The sequence below is a fragment of the Sorex araneus genome, chromosome 1, assembly GCF_027595985.1.
Source record: "Sorex araneus isolate mSorAra2 chromosome 1, mSorAra2.pri, whole genome shotgun sequence".
Classification (NCBI taxonomy): domain Eukaryota; kingdom Metazoa; phylum Chordata; class Mammalia; order Eulipotyphla; family Soricidae; genus Sorex; species Sorex araneus.
This window is the reverse complement of record NC_073302.1, coordinates 378222235-378232541: the sequence shown is the minus strand read 5'-3', so window position 1 is coordinate 378232541 and position 10307 is coordinate 378222235.

The following is a 10307-nucleotide window of genomic DNA, read 5'->3' as shown; positions in this document are numbered from 1 at the left end:
CATTTAAACCCAGGTGTAAACCCTGAATTCAACACTTAATAATTTTGTCTGGGACAATTTAACTACTCTCAGCCTTAATTTCTTCATTGAACAACTGAGGTCACACCTACAGTTTGGGTTTAGTTAATTAAAAGAATTAAAATGAAGCAATGTATGTTTAACTACCTGACATTACCTGGGTACAGGTGCACCTAATCGTTTAATGGATAGTTATTAATAGACAATGTTTTCTGACAGATGTATTTTTGTCATTGCTAGTAGAGATATATCTTTGTTTTGCTGTAGTTTGACATAAAATGGAAGCTTGGTGAAACTTGGGGAAAGTCCAAACATAACTAATTTCCTTGAAATTTGGATTGTTTCCTCGTCACTTGTCATCCCGCTGATCTTCTATTTGCTCGAGTGGGCGCCAGTAACGTCTCCGTTCATCCCTGTCGCATGTCAGTGTAGCCAATTTAAGGAATATTTCCTTAAATTTCTAAAATACAGATAAAATAATCAGAAGCAAACCAAGGACCAGAGACAATGCAGCAAACAGCGTATGGCAGAAGTACAGGTTGCATCCGCAGCACTTAATGTTATCTGAACACTACTAGGACCAATCCCACCCACCAACCTGGCAGTAGCCCCTGAGTGTAGGGTGTGGCCCAGAAAACAAATTTGTTCTTTTCTGGTGTAGAAATCAATCAAAATAGAATATTTCTTAGAATATTTCCACTTGCAGTAAAAGTCTAGAGCTGTACAAGTGACTGAAGTTTCTCAAGAGTGTTTGTTCACTATCAATTCACAGATTTTACTTAACAAATAGGAATCAACAGCTGACCCTTTTGTGGAAACTTTCTGATATTTGCGGGCATAACTGAGATGATGATGGTGATTTTTGTTTGGGGGTGGGGGCACAGATATGTAACTGTTACTTTCTAGCTATCAGTTTTTAGATTTACTTGTGTTTTGTTGGAATTGAAGTGCCCAGTATTAGATAATGGGTTACAAACAAGTTGAGTGAAAATTACTAGATGGTCATTAGCCAAAATAAAATCATACTTTCTCGCTTGGACCCCCTTGCCCTGGTTCAGAAATGAGCATGAAATTAAAGCAGTGCCGAAGCAGAAGTAATATGTGGAACATTATCCTTCAGCCCTTTGCTTCTTGTTTGACTCAGGTAAGACTCCCTACATATTTGTTTTTTAAAGACATAGGCTTTATTTATTTATTTATTTATTTATTTATTTATTTTTTGCTTTTTGGGTCACACCCGGCGATACTCAGAGGTTACTCCTGGTTCTGCACTCAGGAATTATCCCTGGAGGTGCTCAGGGGTCTATAGCTCCAGCCCAAGACACCCTAGATATATACTTTATTATCGGTTCCAAATGATTGGAACACAGACAGATTAGCACAGTGTCCCTGCACCAGAAGCTTCAGCATTACACAAGAAACTTGATAGAAATACAGATTCTTAGACTGTAATTTGGAACTTAAAAGTATGAAAATTTGGAGTCGGGCTCAGAGATTTTGGTACTCACAAAGTTAACTGAGTTGGGGCTGAAGCAATAGCACAGCGGGTAGGGCGTTTGCCTTGCACGCGGCCGACCCGGGTTCGAATCCCAGCATCCCATATGGTCCCCTGAGCACCGCCAGGGGTAATTTAATTCCTCAGCATCACCCAGGAGTGATCCCTAAATACAGAGAGAAGAGTAAACCTTGAGCACAACTGGGTGTGGCTCAAACTCTCTGCTCCCCAGAAAACAAGCAAAACAGATGGCCTTTAAAACAATTCTAGTCCTCTTAATACTATATTTGTATTTTCAAGTCTTCTAAAGGGTGCATTTGGGTGGGGGGTGGGAAACCTGTGTGGGGAAAATAAGATGCTCAAAAGGCTGAAGCACATGTTTGCAAGCAGGAGCCCTGGGTTCTTTCCACAGCACTGCATGGATCCCTGAACACCAGGAGTCACCCCCAGCACTAAGTGTGGCCCCCATAGCCAAAAGCTCTCCTCTCCTCTCCTCTTTCCCTTTCCCCAGTTGTTCTAACCCCCCACCTCTTTTATTGCCATTCTTTTCTATATAGTGCCCCATACTCTGTGTCTTGCTGAGTGCATTTTATATTGTGACGGCATGGTGGTGTAGCATTTTCCCCTAAAACATACATGAATATTTTCATTCTTGTAAACTAATGTTAGCTCAATAAAAAGTTATTCAACCCAAGAATAGTAGAGATAAGTACCAAGAGGAGTACTCCACAGCTCGGAAGCTGTCCTCGCATACTAGGTGAAGAAGCAGCACTGATAGAAAAGGGATCACCAAGCAAAGGGTGCTAGGCAGGCCCACTAGGGATGGGAGATACGGGCTGAAAATAGACTATAGATCGAACATGATGCCTACTTAATACCTCTGTGGCAAACCACAACACCCAAAAAGAGAGAGCGAGCAAATGGGAATGCCCTGCCACAGAGGCAGGGTGGGGGGGTGGGGGGTGGGAGGGATGCTGGGACCATTGGTGGTGGAAAGTGGGCATTGGTGGAGGGATGAGTACTCGATCATTGTATGACTGAAATGTAAGCATGAAAACCTTGCTTACATTTAAGTCTGTAACTTTGTCTCACAGTGATTCACTAAAAAAATAAACAAAAAACAAAAAAACTCTTAAAAAAAAAACCTAGTTATTCAAAAGCGAGGGCGGGGGTGGAGGCTGAGAGACAGTAGTAAAGCAGGTAATGTGCTTGCTTGACACATGGCTGACCTGGATTCTGTTATGGAACAATGGATCCTCAAACATTGCCAGGAGTGATCCCTCTGCAGCACAGACGTAGAAGCAAGCCCTGAGCACAGCCAGGTGTAACCTGATAAACAAAAAATAAATTTTAAAAGCAGTGTACTACCCGTGGCCAATTGCATTTAAGCCCCCGCACTGCACAATACCCCTGCACCACCAGTAGTGACCCCTCCCCAATATTGAACCAGAAATAATCTGAGTACTGCTGGGTATGACTCAAAACCTCAACCTACCCACCCCCCAAAAAACTATTCCTTTTGTCCTAATGATATAACTCATTATGTTTTAATGGTTACACTACCAACTAGTATATATGTTGACTAAAATTTTAACTGCTTCATAGAAATGTTGACTCTGGGGTATTTAATATATCCACTTCTTCCCATTTGTCTAGTTCTTCCTCTCGGAGAACCTGGCAAGCTACCAAGAGTATCCTGCCAGCATGTCAGAACCTGGCAATCTCCCCATGGTGTATTTGATATGCCAAAAACAGAAACAACGATGGGGATTATTCCCCTGATCTTGAAAGAGCCTCCAATGTAGCACCACTGGGAAGGATGAGTAAAGAGAGGCTGCTAAAATCTCAGGGCTGGGACGAATGGAGACATTACTGGTGCCTGCTCAAGCAAATCGATGAACAACGGGATGACAGTGATACAGTGAAACAATTCTTCCCGTATATTTAAAATGTTCAGTTAGGAGAAAATTTTTGTTGTGGGGCCAGATCAGTAGTACAGCAGGTAGGGTGCTTGCTTGCTTTGCACACAGCTGACCTGGGCTTGATAACTGGCAACACATGGTCTCTTAAGCCCCATCAGGAATGATTTCTGTGCAGAGTCAGGAGTAAACCCTGAGCACCACTGGGTACGGCCCAAAACAAACAAACAAGCAGTCAAACAAACAAAAATTTTTGCATGCAAGGTCCAGGAAGATAGCATAAAGGGTTGGAACACATATATACGTATTTTATATGCAGAAGACCCAAGTTTGATTCTAACACTACAAGGTCCTCAATGAGCACTCAACAAGTTATACCCCCAGTAATATTATGGGGGCAGGGGTGGGATGTGGGCAGAATTATACATAGTACTTAAGAAGCTCCTTTTAAAAAAATAAATTGAGAGACATGACTATTTTCTATGGTCAAGAATTTATTTTCTAAGGGCTGGAGCAATAGAACAGCAGGTAGGGCGTTTACCTTGCACACTGCCAACCCGGGTTTTTTCCCCTCATCCCATATGGTAAGGAATGGAATAAAGAAAAGGATAGATAAAGAAACTATAGCACATCTACACAATGGAATGCTATGCAGCTGTTAGGAAAAATGAAATTGAAAAATGAAATTTGCCTATAAGTGGATGGACATGGAAACTATCATGCTGAGTAAAATGAGTCAGAAGAAGGACAGGTATAGAATAACTGTTTTCATTTGTGATATATAAAAATACATACAGTAGAAGACTAATATCCATGTCCAGGGAAAACAGGGCCTAGAAAGACTGGTCAGTGGTTGGAATAAACCACAAGTGTGTGGGGGACGGAGGGTAGGTAAGATAGAGAAGAGACCAGTATGACAATAATAGCTGGAAAGTAGGTAAAGAAATATACATGATTACCTATTAGTTTCCCCCAGCCTGCCTCTCTGGCAGGAACTTCTCTCTGTGTCTCTGTCTCTGTCTCTCTCTGTCTCTTTATTTTTTTACTTTTTGGGTCACACCCGGCAATACACAGGGGTTACTCCTGGATCATGCACTCAGGAATTACTCCTGGTGGTGCACAGGGGACCATATGAGATGCTGGGAATCAAACAGGGGTCGGCCACATGCAAGACAAACACCCTACCTGCTATGCTATTGCTCCAGCCCCTCTCTTCTTTCTTTCTCTCTCTCTCCCTTCCTTCCCCCGTTGAGGCAGGCTAGAGGATGGGGGACACTGGGGACACTGGGGCTGGGAAATATACACTGGTGGAGAGATGGATATTGGAACACTGTGACTGAAACCTAATCATGAACAGTTTTGTATGATATCTCACTGTGATTCAATTTTAAAAAATCTTTAAATAAAACATAAATAAATAAACTGCAGGTTAGGAAAAGGGAAGGATTTGACATAAATAAGCATGAGATAATTAAAGAGCTATTTTGAGGCAGCACTAAAGTTTTCCCATCTGTCCCTGGGGAGGGATGATCAGAAAACACTAAATTGGAAGGAAAGCATCAGCCAGTCACAGTGTTCTCCAGATTCTCCTTTTGAGGGACTCCCGTGATCCCTGTTTATAACTGAAGTTCAGGTAGGCAGAGGACTTCACACTCCATCTTAGAAAGTCACCATCCTCAGTAATAAATGTTACCAATTTGATTATACAATCTTTCCTTAATGTGGCTGGCCTAAGGTTTCACAGGTGTAGTGCAATACTGTTAGCCATCACCACAAACAGGATGTCATTGTCATTCCTTTCATACTACAGGGTAGTAATTTGGTGATGTGTAAGCATCTAGATTTGGGCCTCCTTGAACCTGAAATAAGAGGGAGAGTAATGAGGCAGCCTAAATTTGCTTTTGTAAGATCTGATTCATGGGCCAGATGAGATCCGGAGCAGCCGTGCACGACACAGCCGGCCCCTCTGCTCCTTAAAGACTATGATCCAGGAGGTCTACTAACCCATTTTGGCACCCAGAGACTTATAGAAATGCATCTAGGCTGTAAACTGAGCTAAAACAACAGAAATCCAAAACAGAGCTCCTATAATCTTCATTCTCAGCAATAGAAAACAAGCTATCAAATGAAGCCTTTTCAGCAGGTTTGATTGTTGGGGGGAAATTCCAAATAATAATAATCAGTTCTCTGTTGAAATATTGAATGTATCCAAAGTATAGAGAGAATAAAGTGAAGATCATTGGCCACTCAGGTGCAAGGGGGGGAGGGGCAGTATACTGGGGTTCTTGGTGGGGGAACAGGTGCACTGGTGAAGGGATGGGGTTTGATCGTTATATGACTGAGACTTAAACCTGAAAGCCTTGTAACTTTTGTCACGGTGATTCAATAAAATAAAATTTAAAAATAAATAAAAAATTTAAAAAAAAGATCTAACTCATGGGTTCTTTCTCTTTAGAACATTAGATGTGGATCTGTGCCCATTTATGTTAGGTTTTATTTATTTATTTATTTATTTATTTATTTATTTATTTATTTTACAACAGCTCCAAGAGGACCCATTACTTTTGCTATATTATGCCAACAATATGGGTAATGAATGAGTGTTAAGTACAAATAACAACTACTAGTAACTCACAAGTGAGGCATTTGGTTGAGTCATCATCTACTGCGCACTCAGTGTTTAAACTTGGTTATGCAAATATATCATTTTATTTCTTACGTAACCTAGACTATTAGAGTATTTAATCATTAGAGTCATAGTTTAGGAATAGCATTACAGTTTCCTCCACTTTTAATTTTAGGACAATTTCAAACTTGGAGCGAAGCTGCTATTTTAAAAACATATTTTTTATTTAGAAAAATTTAAAACTTATGCCTTTCTCTCAGAAAGTTCATAAATGACTAGATATTTTTCTCAGTAATGTTCTTTATGATGCAGGGACACAATCCAGGATTAATAATGACACCTGATGAGTCGTGACACCTGGCTCATTTATACTAGCAAAATTCAACTGTTTACCCTTCTTTCCTTGATTTTCAAGGATGTTACATTTTAAGATTATAGGTAGGTCAATTATTTTGGAGACTTTCTCAATTGAGGTTTATTTTATGTTTCTTCCTAATTGCACCCAAGTTATGCATTTTCAGAAAAAACTTTCACAGTGCTGCTGGTTTATAGTGTTCCTTGTTTCTCATCTGAGGCCCATGGTATGAAGGTTTTTCATTCCTGGTAATGTTAACTTTGTTCACTTAAATAAGATAGCACTGGACTTTCTCCACTGTAAAAATAGAATATGTTTTTACATTTTGGCGTTCGTAATTATGAGGAGCATTTGAGATTGTAAAATTTTGTTATTCATACCATATTTACCCATTTGTTTTACTATCTGTTATTCTTTCATGATTGTTATACATATATTTTTTAACTAGTTTGTTTTAGGCACCATGACTTACAATATCGTTGATCATAAGATTTCATGTATGCTCCAACACCAAACCAGAGTATCTGCTTTCCTCCACTATTACCTCAGTGTCCCCTCCCTTAACCATCCCATCGCCCAACTGTCACAAGCTCTAAGAACTAGTCTAATTATTATATTAAATAAGAAGTGTTGATTTTATAATCCCTTCACTTTCCTATACTACTCAATATGAAGCCATAAGAAATAGTTTTACTTCCTGAGCATTTATTTAATTGCTTATATTATTGAAGACTAGTGGAATTCTTTATTATTCGATAAGCTATAACTTAGTACCATCATTATTTCTTTATTTATTTGGGGAGTACCAGGAATCAAACCCAGGGCCTCATACATTCAAGACAAGAGTTCTACCACTGAGCTACATACCCAGTCTATCAATATTTATTTTGTTGCTTAAATTGACCCAGATAAAACTAGTAGGAGTCCAGCCTTGAGACTAGCTTCCTTGTCTTTTTGAAATCAGCTGATCATTGTTTGAACAATTTTTTATTTTCTGTCATAGTTAGGCAGAATCCAAGATTATTTTGGGGAGGGGGAGTGTTTTGAAATTTTCCCAAGAAGTCCTGTTTTCTTTAGCAAAGCTGCTTTTAACAACTAAGTTTATAATGTAAGACATGCTCATTGCTACAATATTACTGATTTTTGTTTCTTCCCAGTGGAAAAAGAGCATTTATATATTAACATACCACTATTTCTCTATCTCAATCTCTCAATATGTTTATCTACTAGGTGACAGGCAGATGTTGTAAGTATTTATGTATAATCATTTATATGTGTATGCAACATATCTGTATTTATTATATTGATGAGTAACACCAGTGCCTCAGTTTCTTCTCATCACTACAGTATCCGTTATGATTTCTCTTTCTACATTTGTACCTTTCTTCCTCTGACTTCTATTACTTTAATATATTCGTTTCTGAGTCCTAACTTGCTGGATTCTGGTGCCAACTGATCTCTGGTGCCACCAGTAGCTTTATCACTGAATAGTAACAAAGGACAAAGGGAGCGATGAGGAGTAGGAAAGGGGAGGAAGGAAGTAACATATTTTAACATCTAAATGAAACATTTTTAAAATACTTTTTTGCAGATAATTTTTATATTTAGGTTTTGTAGCAGTCATAGGACTTGGAGCTTATTCCTATTCTTTGTTCAGATTATGAATATACTTCTTGTTCTTAAATACTTCTTCACAGAATTTAATGATAAAAAGCACTGCACATAACAAATATAGGGACCAGAGAGAGAGTAAAGTGGGTAAGGTTTGCTTTGCGTGCAGTTGACCCAGATTCAATCTCTTGTACCACATACTATAGAGCCAACAGTATGACCTGAGTACACCCAGGGAGAGCCCCAAATTGCCCCTCCCAAAGGAAAAACAAAAACATTACACAAAAAATAGAGATCAGAGATTTAGTTCAAAGGGCTGGAGCATATGCTTTGTATGCAGGTACCTGTGTTCAATCCCCAGCACCACCCGGTTTCCTGGTTTCTAGGAGTTACCTCCAAGTATCTCTGGGTGTCACCCCCACCTCAAGCTTTCACCTTTCCATTTCAACCTCCTCTTATACAATCCCTAGCATGTTATTATAGAAACTGCTAAGAATTCAGCTTCCATTATTAAATTCTGAGCTGTTCGTGATTTGTCTCATTTATCTTCTTATTTCTTTTTACCCAGATTTACTAGAGAGCTGGAAAACATTTTTTATCTCCACCCCTTTTCTTCATTGTCGCAATGACTAGGGATGACATACTCCATGGTAATCCTGTGGTACTGGCGCATTTTTAGCTGTGGTGCTCACCATAGGCTGCTCATCAGGTTGCAGTACTCGCACACCGAGCCCCGGAGCACTACAAGGTTGACACTCCTTTAGCTGCAGAACTTGCAGACATACTTGCAAGGGCTCGATCCCCAACATCCCATATGGTCCCCCAACAAGCAATACACAGCAAAAAACAAACAACACATTCTAAACTTAGTTGAGACACAGATTTTGGCCATGGTGCTTAAGATCACACTTTCTTTTTTGTTTTGTTTGGGGGGCCACACAGGGCAGTGCTCAGGGGTTACTCGTGGCTCTGCACTCAGGAATTACTCCTGGTGATGCTCATGACACCACATGGGATGCCAGGGGTTGAACCGGAAAGGGCCCGTTGCCAGTTCAACCAATAGTAAATTGCCACTGTACTATTGCTCTGGCCCAGGTCACAGTTTCTGACTGTACTGTTCGCCTATCTTTTTATTTGCATGCTCTCAGTGATGGTGGTGAGGTGCAGATCCATTTCTGTGTTCTCACACACACCTGGTCCTAGTGTGGCCAGAAATAGCTTAGTGGCTCCAGGGATCACTAACAGCAGAGTTGTCAGTCTTAAGCAACAGAACTTGGTACATGTGGGACACTGAGGATTTGCACATGAGCTTGTGACCATGTGCAAAGCAAGCACTCTACACCCCCATGCTAACCCTCTGAGTGCCCAGCCTCTCTTTACTATAGTTAATAGGCTTAATAACATATCAATTTGTATTGTTTTTATTAAAGGGACCCTTATGCATAATTTTTTAACATGCTTATTATTTTGGACTGGAGTGATAACGGGTAGGGCATTTGCCTTGCATGCGACCAACCTGGGTTCGATTCCTCTGTCCCTCTTGGAGAGCCCGGCAAGCTACCGAGAGTATCCCACCCGCACAGCAGAGCCTGGCAAGCTACCTGGGGCATATTCAGTATGCCAAAAACAGTAACAATAAGCCTTACAATGGAGATATTACTGGTGCCCACTGGAGCAAATTGATGAACAATGGGATGACAGTGCTTCCACAGTGCTATTATTTCAGCCTCTCAACAACGTGGACATGTGGCTTGGTTTTTATCACTGTCCAATTAAAAGTCATTGCTCCATGACTTCCAATGAAGGAAGTTTAAAGCACGTGGAGAACTTAGTCCTGTATGGCCCTGTGCAAATAGAATGAAATAAATCAGGATCAGTGATTCTTGGCTGGTTTTCTCCCCCAAGTCCTTCAGACTCTAGGTCAACAAGCGTCCTCTCCAAACAGGCTTTCAAAAATCTGAGATGCTCACCTTTCTGATGAAATCAATTTACAATAAAAAAATATTCTTCATGATTATTAAAAAACAAAACAATAAATGACAGCTTTTTAAATATTATATCCTATGACAGCATCATTATAGTTTACAATATAAAGATATTCCTGAAACTTAGTACGAGCATTACTTACAACTGTAATCATCTTAGATTTGATGAAACATGGATACTGGGTCACATTCTGATAAGGATCTCGATCCTGTTGAAAGCTGATTGAAACTTGGAGTGGGGCCAGTAGGGCGCTTCTCTTGCGCATGGGTGACCTGGGTTCAATTCCAAATAACCCAT